We start from the raw sequence: 11656 nt of genomic DNA on the forward strand, positions 1-11656 counted from the left end.
TGACCACCCTGCCAACTCATGGGAACCTGACTCGACCTCTGTCCAGACCCTCAGACCAAGGCCCTCCCCTCCCCTCCCCCAGACCACCAATCTAAAAATCAGGAGGGAGGAGGGACTTAGACTGACAGCCTCGCCCAGGGTTTCCAGGGCTGAGAGTAGGGGCAGGCTGGATTTCTGTGGTGTCCCGTTTTTGTCTCAGGGCTTGGGGTACAATCACTGCTCCCTTGGGGTCCTCATCTTCACTTTGGCAAGACCCGGGACTCTTCTCACTGTTGAGCGGATACCCTTCCTCAGATGACCGGACTTTGTCCACTCAGACCAAGGTCCTCACCTACCTGAGAGCCCCAAGAGACAAATGAGGAGGCATCACATTGCACAAACTCCAGGGGTAGCCTAAGGTGGCTACCATCTCCCCTCTCCACCCCCTCCCCCCCCCCCCCCCCGTCGCACCCCCCCAGGATCCCTGCCATCATCACAAAATGCTGGCAGCAGGGACTGGGCGCTCTGTCCTGGTTGCATTCCTAGTGCCCCTGTAGATTATTCATTTTTACTCCTGCCAGGGCCGGCCCTACCTCCATGCCTCCCACCTGGGATACTCTATCTCTCCCCCTTAGAGAAAGACCCCACCTCACCGAGGACCCCCCCACTTTCCCACCCATGATAGAAAGGAGCGTGCCACTTAGGTCCACTGTTGTTCCTTTCAGGGTGGAAGACTGCGGACAGCTGGCCTTTGTATCACCCCTCCTTTTCTGAGAAGGGGGTGTGCATTGAGGCTTCACGGATTATCAGCACATCCACACCTGGCAGATCCTGGGACTAGTCCCGCTGCTGATCTTGGGTTAACTCTCAGACCTAGGTCCTCACATCCCCAAGATTCCCCCATCCACATCCATGTGGCAACAGCAGGAGTTTGCAACATCCAGTCCTTTCTGCCAGGGTCCCCTACATTGTGGGGTCCAGGGTCACCTCAGTGCTCCCTAAGCCGACCTGTGGCTCTGTTCCTTACACTGGACCTGGATGGGGAAGTCAGGAAACTATGCCTGTGGTCACCCCGCCCACAGGTCCTCTTAGGACTGAGTATTCTGGTGTCCAGGGTTGCCTATTTCTCCCTCAGGGTCCTCAACTTGACAGCAGCAGGACCTGGGGTCTCCCCTCTGCTACCTGAAGCCCAGCTCCTTCTACCAAACCCCCAGTGCCTCTCAGACCCAGATGCAGAAATCACAAAGCACAATGTGTGAGATCACCCCTCCCCCACCCCGGGGAGGCCTGCTGGACAGACACTGTTCTGTTCTGGGGTCCAGGGTCCCCCAATCTCCCTCAGGGTCATCAACTTGACAGCACCAGCACCTGGGATCCCCCACCCCTGATGCCTGTAGCCCTGCTCCTCCTACAAAACCCCCAGTGTCTCTCAGACCCAGATGGAGAACTCACAAAGCTCAATGTGCGAGATCACCCCTCCCCCACCCCCAGGAGGCCTTCCGGATGGACACTGTTCTGGGATCCAGGGCCCCCAATCTCGCTCAGGGTCCTCACACTGACTGTGGGCAGGTCCCGGACACCCTCTGCCGACCTGAGACTCTGCCATGACACGGAGGCCCCCGAGTGTGTCAACCCGGAAGATGCGGAAGTCAGTCCTCGCCGCTCGCAGTCACCCCGCACCTTCGGGCTCCCAGGACTAAGTGCTCTGGGGCCCGGAGTCACCTTGTCTTCCCCCACGGCCGGCCGTCACCATGAGGCCTGCAGGTCCTGGGACCCTCCCTCTGTGAACCGGGAGGCCGGACCCCCACACGGAGGCCCTCAACCCCGAGACCCCAGGGGAGGTCCGTGTGCCTCGCTCCCCAGGGCTCCCGACAGGGGCTGACCTAGATGCCAGGGGACCTCCGTCTGGTCCTCACCCTGATTCCAGGCAGAGTCTGGGCCCTGCCCGTGCCGACCTGAGATTGCTCCCCTCAGCGCTTGTCCTTGACCCCCTCGCCCCCGTTCTCTGAGGAGGTGGGCGAGGGGTGCAGGAAATAGTTCTCAGACACCCCACCGGCGGACTCTCAGTGCTGACGGCAGGGCCACCCTGGGTCCTGGGGCCTCAGTCGTCCCTCAGGATCATACCTGGACTCCTTCCTTCCACCGACCCGAAGCCGGCCTCCCAGACGTGGCGCTCTCCTCTCTTAAGACTTCCCCAGCGGAAGTCAGTGGGCGGAACTTCCGGACGGGCTTTCTGGGGTCCCCGGGGCCTGAGAGCAGGGGCAGAGATCGGATTTAGAGGCCTGGGAGTCTTGACTCTGTTCCCCTCCCGCACCTGACAACACCAGGGCCCCTGCCCTCTGCAGACCCAAGTCTGTGTCCCTCACACCTAGGCTCTAACTCTCCCAGATTTCCCGGGCATATGCTCAGCCTTGAGAGCCCCACCCAGGGTCCCGTAGAGCTGACAGGAACACCAGGAGATGGATTCCCTAGCGCCCTCTGTTCTGAAGCCGGTGGACCCCGAAGTCCTCACTCAGGAGGGCCTCACAACCCTTGCAGAGACGCTGCAATACCAGGACCGATGCTGGAGGGGGCACTACTGCGCCCAGGATGTGTCAGGAGCAGAGAAGAAGGATTATTATGAGTGAGGATTAAAAAGTGAAATCACCTGCATTGGACAAGGAAAATCTAGACAGACAACCACAATGCCACAACACTCCCCCAAATCCCTGCTGCTGCTCAGCATCTTCAATAGTAGCTAACCTTTAGAAACCACAGTTTCCACAGTTGTCAACTAAGCTGGTGAAGAAACCCCATGAGACCCTTTGATCTTCTTTGCTCTCCACCCCTTCGAACGGGGATAGGAAGAAACTGGGATCCTTGCTATTGGCCCTGAGCTAATATTTCAGGAATTTCAACTTGCTGGTTTCAGCGTGGGCCCTGGGACCCCTCAGGATCTCCTACGGTGCAGGATCACTTTTTTTTTTTTTTTTAAGTTTTTAATGACAGAATGAGAGGTTACCATAGTAAAAGCTAAAATCACAAGCATAAATACAGACCTAGAGCCAATTTCATTAGAATTGAGATATACATTAACTCAGATTAAACAATTTCATCACTTTAGCAGTAAACATATGTCATTGTAACTAAGCAATAAATCCAAATACTATTCTTTCCCTTGTGTATCCTTACAAGGTATCAGATGGCTTGATTTATTTTCTGATGTAAAATCCTAAATTTGTTTAATACATACAATTAATTACATATACATTTCTAATAAACACCCATTACTGAGGCTGTTTTAAACCCAGATTATTTTTTAAAATGCTATTTAAGTACGTCTAGCAATGTATTTACAATTAGTTAAAGCACTACACTAGATTATGATATTTCTCATATTTTTTAAATATGTTTTTTTTTTAATTTCTTTATTGATTAAGGTGTCACATATTTGTCCTCATCCCCCCATTCCCATCCCACACCCCTCCCCATGGATGCCCCAACCCCCTGTTGAACTTAACCATTGGTTAGGCTCTTATGCATGCACACAAGACCTTTGGTTGATCTCTCCCTTCTCCCCCCACCCTCCCCTATCCTCCCTCTGAGGCCCGATAGTCCGATCGATGCCTCCTTGTTTCTGGTTCTGTTCTTGTTCATCAGTCCATGTTGTTCATCATTTCCCCTAGATGAGCGAAATCATGTGTCACTAGAGATGTACCTATAAGAATTGAATGTGCGACGGGCAATAATAGTTATGCTGACAGGCAAATGAATCAGTCTGTAGTGAGATTCTTTCTGGACCAACAGTTCTTTTGAGACCCAATATCAATGTCCACCAGTTCCTTATAAGTATATGTCGGCACTGACCCCTCAGGTCTGGATGGTGGACAAATGGTGGTATTGCAGGTTTGACTCCCTCTGGTTTGGTCTCGGCCGGACCCGGGGCCAGGCTCACCCGGATCCAGGGGCCCGTGGCCTCACCCGGACCCAGGGCCCAGGCTCACCCGGATCCAGGGGCCCGCAGCCTCACCCGGACCCGGGGCCCAGGCTCACCCGGATCCAGGGGCCCGCGGCCTCACCCGGACCCGGGGCCCAGGCTCACCCGGATCCAGGGGCCCGCGGCCTCACCCGGACCCGGGGCCAGGCTCACCCGGATCCAGGGGCCCGCGGCCTCACCCGGACCCGGGGCCCAGGCTCACCCGGATCCAGGGGCCCGCGGCCTCACCCGGTAGTACAAATACAGGTTTGGTCAATGTCATTCACAAACTTAGATGCTGAAGCTTGTGAAACCTTCTATGAAAAGAAACAACGTTTGAAAAATTCCCATAGAAAACAAGGATAAATTTCTAAATCATCACAGGTACCCAAAGATGCTACAGCCCTTCCCCCTCGCCCCACCCCCCGCCTCTTCTCAAATGCAGAGTGAAGAATTAGCCTCACATCATGCCCAGCTGGAGAAGCTGCCAGACATGGGCCTGAAACGTGCCCGGGTGCAACTTGGCTCAGGCCCCCTCTTCCTCGCCACTCATAGCCTCTTCAGACAGGGATGGGATGGAACTAGGATCCATTCTATAATCCCTGAACAAAAATTCAAGGACTTTCAACTTGGTGGTCTCAGCGTGGGCCCTGAGACCCCACAGGAACTTGTGGTGTGCCGGATCACTGTTGGGTACCTGCGGGTACAGCAGGTACTATTCCTGCAGCCAAACGTTGGTGAGGAGCCCCCGTGAGATCCTATGTTCCTTCCCATCATGCACCCCCATGACCTGCAGGGCTTCCCAGATTTCATCCTCGGGGGCACAGTTGCCCTTCGTGGCGATCACCCACAGAAGTGTAACCAGGAGGACATTGTTGGGAAATCTGTGCTCATTGCTCACCATCCTGCTCCTAAGGTATCTTGCAAAAGAGCGGATCACAAAGGCAGAAATGTTGAATGGTGTCATCAAAGAGTACCAGGACCACTTCCCTGAGATCTTCATCCAAGTCTACAGTGCATGTGGCTGGTGTTTGGCATTGATGGGAGGGAAGTAGACCCAATGAGCACTCTTATGTCCTGGTCACCACTATGGGCCTCACTTATGATTGGGGGCTGATCCAGAAAGAAGATATGACCAAGAGAGACATCAATACACAAGGAGCTTTACTTGAATGGGGCCTGTGAAGAATCCTTCACAGCAAGAGACCCTCCGTGGGTTTTTGGGTCAGGAGAGCACTGGCCAGAAGGGAGTGCTATGGTTTGAATGTTTGTGTCCCGTAAAAGGCTGATGTTGCAACCCTAACCCCTAAAGATGACAGCATTAGGAGGTTGGGTCTTTGGGAGGTGCTTAAGTCACGAGGGCTGAGCCCTCAGGGATGGGAATAGCACCTTACAAAGTGTCTCCAGAGAGATCCACGCTCCTTCCACCATGTGAGGACACAGCAAGGAGGGCCCTCACTGCAGCACACTGGCACCTTATTCTTGGACTTCCAGCCTCCAGAACGGTGGGAAGTAAGTTTCTGTTGTCGATAAGCTATTCAGTCTGTGGTATTTTGTTATGGCATCCCCACTGGACTAAGGCAGGAGGGCAAGGGAACAGCTGGAAGAGTGGCATTGGAGAGGAGGCTCATGTGTCTAAGTGTGGATGCTCACCAGCTCTGGGGGAGTGGTTTGAGGTCTTGGAACCACAAGGTTCTCTTTTATCTACTCTTAGCAGCCAGGCTAGCCTCAAGGGCCCCATAGCCCAGAGCTCAGCACTTTCTCTATGGCTGTAAGGCTGTGCAGAAGCAACAGCCAAGTCAAGACTGAAATCACTTTCCCTAGGAGGTGGCTGTCCGGGAAGTCCAGTCAGCTGTGCTGCATTGCAGCCACCTAACTCTGGGGGCTCTGTTCATAAGGCGGCAACACACATGGGTCATCTCTGGGACCTTTGGAGCTCTGGAGAGCATGGTGCCTAATAAACACTGTCTGACTGGTGGTTGTGGGGCCCAGGGTTAAATTTCTGGGACTGAGCAGGCTTAGCAGAGGGAGGCCATGTCCATAATGCCTTTTCATCAACTCCACTGAAGTTAGCAGTGTGAATATTTCATCTTCAGAGGAAAAGATGAACTTGATGTCCTAGATTCTTCACCACAGTGGCAATTCAGTGGCTTCTGAATAAAATAATATTAGCTAATGATCCTACGGAATCCTTGGGACACTAGCATTGAGTGCCTAAATCATACCAAGTAAACACCTGTTCTCCATGAGATGCCAGACTGTGATTTCCAGAGCCTTCTCTCCAATTTCCCTCCCATGAAACGAGCAAATTCCATTGAATAAGTAACCCGCAGAGTAATGAGCTAGCAGAGGCCACAAGGAAACCTCCTTTTCAGCCTTTAAAGAACTCCCTTAAGAAACAGTACTTTGGTAGGCAACTGAAGGGAGCTGGCTGTTTAACCAGAGATACTAGCCCCCCCTCACCCCGCCCTGCAGAAAAGGCGCCCATTCTTAGCCTCTAGGGCATGTCCTCCAAGAATAAACTGATTCTTGAGTGAATGCTTTGTAAACCTGTTTAGAAGCACAAAGACCATGGACTGAGCCTGAATCTAGACCCAGGGGCTCCATTAAGGATGCAGTTCTTAGGCTGAGGGGCACCTTGGGGAATTTTCTTCCCAAATGCCTTCGCACTCCACTTTTAGCAACAAAGGATTGACCCCACTGTTTAGAAATAGAGTACAAATGACCCCACTTAGTGGCAGGGCTGAGACAAGGACCTAAGACCGTGCAGGTGGTGCCTTTCCATGGTACCACTCTATCTCCCTATACAGAGTGATTATTAAGACCAAAGTTGTCCACAATAGCTAGAGAACATGAATCACAAAGTCCACCGTAGTATCCTCTCCTCTATAGCGAAGATGACTTGAATTTTGCTTTTGTGCTATCCCACACCCAAGCTCTCATCTACGTTCAACTACATATTTATGATTATTTTCATATCAGCTTCCTTCAGTCACAGCTAGCTAAACAGGTTAGAATTTAACTTGGAAGTGAATGTGTGTAAAGTAGGGTTTTTGGTTTTTGAAAAGAATCTAACCCAAGAGCAAACAAAATGAATCAATGTACCTATCTTCAAGGCTATGGCAGGAGAGGAACACACAGGCTTCCGGCAAGGAGAACAGGGCTGGCATGAGAGTGAGTCAGCAGAATGCTTTGTTTCCCCAGCGCCGAGTATGTGCCTAACCACAAATCACTAATGAAAAGGGGAAGTACCAAAGGAGATCCAATTTGGAAGTGGGAAGCCCGAAATCTGGGAGAGCCAAAGCCCACCCACTTCACTGAAGAAAGGAAATAGGGCATAGGGGAGGCCTCAAGGGAGCCTGAATCTGAATCTGGGGAGGATGCTTTGAGAAGAAAAATGCAGGTGTCCCAAAGTGAACCCATCTTGGGTAGTAAGAAGAGTTCCTATGTGGAAGACATACAAACTAAAGCCAATGCCATTGTGACCTGAGAGTGGTGAGATTTGGGGGCAAGCCAAACTCAAGAGGGGGCTCCATAGGACATTAGAGGGTGCGGCTGTCCATTCCCACTGCAACACCATGTTTAACATCTTCTCTCAGGTGCTTTGGGTAGCACTGAGGTTGAGGAATGAGAGGAACGTTCCCACCTGTGCTGGAGCACAGCCCTATTCTAGGGACAACTCGACCCAGAGCTAAGAAAATAAGACTCTCTTTTGGGCTCATCTGAGCAAGACCTACCAACAAGTAGGCACAGCTGGAAGAGACCAAAGCAGGAAGCTTGTGAGGGGTGCATTGAAGAGGGGGGTTACCTACTGAGACTAGGCCAATCACCATTTTCTGGGAGGTACAGTCCCTCAGGGGCCCATCTGACCCAGGCAATATTGGTGGTTGCCCAAGCTAAGACTAACCAGGGCCTTGCCCTTGAGCAACAAAGAGGCCATCAACTGCCCCACCCCCCACCCCCCGCCGCCTCTGTAGGGATGGGGGTGAAGATAGGATCGTGACCTCTCAACACATCCAGTGAACTAGCAACAAGAAACAATCTCCCTGGCAGCATATGAGCACCTTTCTATTAACCTGACCCCTATTTTTTGTACTATTTGAAAAGAGAGAAGATGGGGGCTCTAAAGATGTCCACTCCCCCACACTTGGCCAGGGCCCACACTCCAGAGAAGCCATAAGTCACCTTTGTGACATCACATGACTTAAGCAGCTGGTTGCCCCACGATCGAGACTCTAGAATTTTGAGGACAGTATCTATAGGGCATCACTGCTGTGACCAAAGGCATATCTGACCCCACTTTTGAAGTGATAGGATCCAGGGTACCAAATGCTTGTTGATGTAGAGCATCAACATGGCTAGTCAGAGTGCCCAGGAGATGCACGAAGCCAAGCTGGCCCCATCAGAGGATGGACAGCCACCAATAATGGTCCAATAGGATACACCCCCAGGTCCTCATGTGGGTCCCAGGGAGGCTTTGGAGAGGCACGGGGGCCAAGAAGAGAGCCAAGATCCAAGCCCGCAAGACAACCCACAACCACAGGACCCAAATCAAAGCGCCCCAGTGTGGAAGGAAACAACATTCTTCATGGGCCGTCCTTCCCAAGAAAGCTTTGGAGGATAGTGGAGGACGACGCCATCAGGTCCTTGCGCTGGAATGATGAAGGAGACACCGTGATCATCGAGGAAAATCTTTTCCAGAGGGAGATTCTTTGCCGAAAGGGTGAGGAGCAAATATTTGAATCGAACAGCTTGAAGAGTTTCATCCGCTTGCTGAACCTCCATGGTTTTAGCAAAATACACCCAGGCAACTCTTTAGTTTGCTTTCCAGGGAACATGATAATGGTAAAGTAGAAAGTCCTCCCATTTCCCATGTTCCCTGTTACTCAAACATCTTCCTAGTGGACCCAGAAGAACGATATACTGAAAGGGCTTCATTTAAGGGTCTAACCCCTTTTCACATGATATACAGTGTTTATCAAAAGATGAGAAAGTATAGATTTTCATTTGAAACTATAGCCCCCTTAGAGACAACCTGCAGGGATGAGTAAAGACTCTGAGAGGCCAGTTAATGTCAAATACATATCTTTTCTCCACAAATGACTAAATTAATTAATTTTGTTTCAGATCTACAGAAATTGCAATTTCCAGAGAGGCAAGCCTTGGCTCCTCGAGAACATTAAGACACAAGGCAACCAGGTGACTCGCGTTTGTCCAGGGACCAGTGCCACCCCTCCAAAGACAAAGAAGAAGATGGCCCCCACAAGACACTCCCCAAGAATACACCACGAGGACGGCAACAAAGAAGCCGAACAAAAGGCTCAGGAGTCCGCCAAGAATGATTGGGGACCCAGTGCCGCCCAGGCATTCGAGTTCTCCGTTCCTCAGCCCCTGAGCAGTGCCATGGAGGTCCAGTGCCCAAGTGCAGCCAGTGGTTCAAGTGGGGAGGACACTTCTGGTAATGTCATGTTTGTGCCCACGGCTACTGCCGGAACCAACGGCACAGGGGATCATCCCCCCCACCCCCACAAATGAACCACTACAAGGTTCGGTGATGTCTTTGTACAACATCTGTTATTCCATTCTGATAGCTGGCCTTTCAGTCATGGCTCCACCCAAGGACCCTGACCAGGCCGAGGAGGAGGAGCATGAGGGCTCCTCGGATAACAAGTGTTCACTCTGTGAGCAGTTCAAGGACAATGCCGGCCCATCATATCACAGGCTTTGTAACCACGAATCCATTTCTGCTTTAATAAAGAAAGGCAAAACTACATGGTACAAAATAAACAATCCAATGAGAATTGTGAGTCCGTGTTCTTCTGTTTCCGTGCCACACACCTCGTCAGATGAGCCTGAGGAGGCTAGAAATCCTGACCCCAGAAAGACGTGCGTCCCTGTTGTCCTCTTTCATGTTCACCCACTCAGCCAAGGTTCTGAAGCAAGCCCAGGAATATCTGGTTCCCTGAGCCTTACCTACTGGACAGGAGACAGAACTGCCTAACTCCTCACCTTGGGGGAATCACCTTACATTAGTTATGCATCCTGAAACAGGAAGGTCTTTACTCACAGGTCCCCCTATGATGTCAGGAAGTTTCTGATCAGCATCTGAGTGTCTCTAGCCCAAGTTCCAGGCACCTTGCAGAGAGGCCCACCTAGAACCCGGGCCACCCCATGTGCTAAGTGGTGTATGACAGAGCCAGTCTGGCTCAGAAGACTGGCCATTCCAGTCAACACCTGCGAGGAAGCCCATCATCCTCACAGCTAACAACCATTAGTAACCCTGCTAGAAGGGATCCAAATAAATTAAAGATTGCCCACACAGGCAAACAAAAAACTCTACCCATCACTTTTCCATCAGAGCTGTATTTCAGATCTGTCCTTGGGTCACGAGCTAGCTATGTGACATGTGTAACAGAAGCCCTCATGAGCCAAGGGACACTTTTACAGCAGACCAGTCACTTTCCAGGGGAGACAGGTGCTTTCTGTCAAAATCTGATGTCCCTTTCACTGTGAATGAGGCCATGCCTGGCTGGTCACCCTCCGGCAATCATTCAGTGCCCGCTCCCAGACCTCCCACAAGGATCCCTGGGTGCTGCTGAAGTGTTCTGTGAGTTTGACCAGAACAAAGAGATGGGAGTCCCAAACAATAACCAGTTCTCCTAAAACATTTTTCTCTGTAAAACCCAGGAATGAGCAGGACCAAAAAGAGTGATAGCACCAAGATATTTCCTGGCAGCTTTCCCTTTTCCTTAAAGTCAGACAGAGTTCTTGAGACAGGCAATGAGCCCAGAGAGGCATCTCACGGGGACAGTCGCCTACATCTGGGCACAGAAATCTGTTTATGAGAACAGCAGATGGTGGGTAGTGCTCTCCACGGCAGCGCCAATTCAGTTCCACATCCGCGGCATGATGGCCCATTGATGGTCACGATTCATCTGGATTCTCGGTAACCTTCCTGTGGAGTCCTCCTGCCCCTAGGGTGTCAGGTGCTGTGGGATGCCTACCTGGAAGATAGCCTTTCCCCCTTTCCTGGGTATGCGCTCCAGTAACCACCTGGGGTTTGAAAGTGCAGTCGGGTACTTCTGCTTCAGGTTGGTCAGTACAGTCTGCTTTTTCAGTTCCACAACCTCCTCAGGAGCCACGTTTTCTGGGCACTGCAGAGTTGCCCCAATGTCAGGGATCCCCATGCTCCATGAGAGAAACACTGAGATGTTTTTCCTTCCATAAACCAAAGGCTTCCTGTGAGAGGAAACAGTTCTTCAAAGTTATGCACCCGAGAGGCTAAGCTGATTTCCCCAAAGGGACATGGAGTGAGCGGGGTCCCTCTGACTGAGCACTTCCGATGTGTCAAACTCTGTTCAGGGAATTCTGGGTGAGGCCAGGGGAGAGAAGGAAAAGAAGAGGACAGAGCCTGGTCCAATAACAGGCAGGTCCCAGACTAACTGCTGTGGGCAGCATGCACAGGTCAGAAGGGCCCTGACTACTGTGAGGAACCCACAGGCAATCAGGTCCCAAGCTCTTCACAGGTGAAAGGAGCTGGTGTGGGACCTCAACCACTGAGGGGTGAGCGAAAGAGACCCGGATGCCATGGGCAGTGGGGGAGAGGCAGGTGGGCGAAGTCAGGCAGACAGCCTGAGTCTGGGGGCCACCTGACATTCTCTGTGCTGTGCAGCCTCCCCTGGTCTGTCACGCACACACACACATAAACACACATGTGTGCAC

Source organism: Cnephaeus nilssonii, assembly GCF_951640355.1.
Source record: "Cnephaeus nilssonii genome assembly, chromosome: X".
NCBI classification, from domain to species: Eukaryota; Metazoa; Chordata; class Mammalia; order Chiroptera; family Vespertilionidae; genus Cnephaeus; species Cnephaeus nilssonii.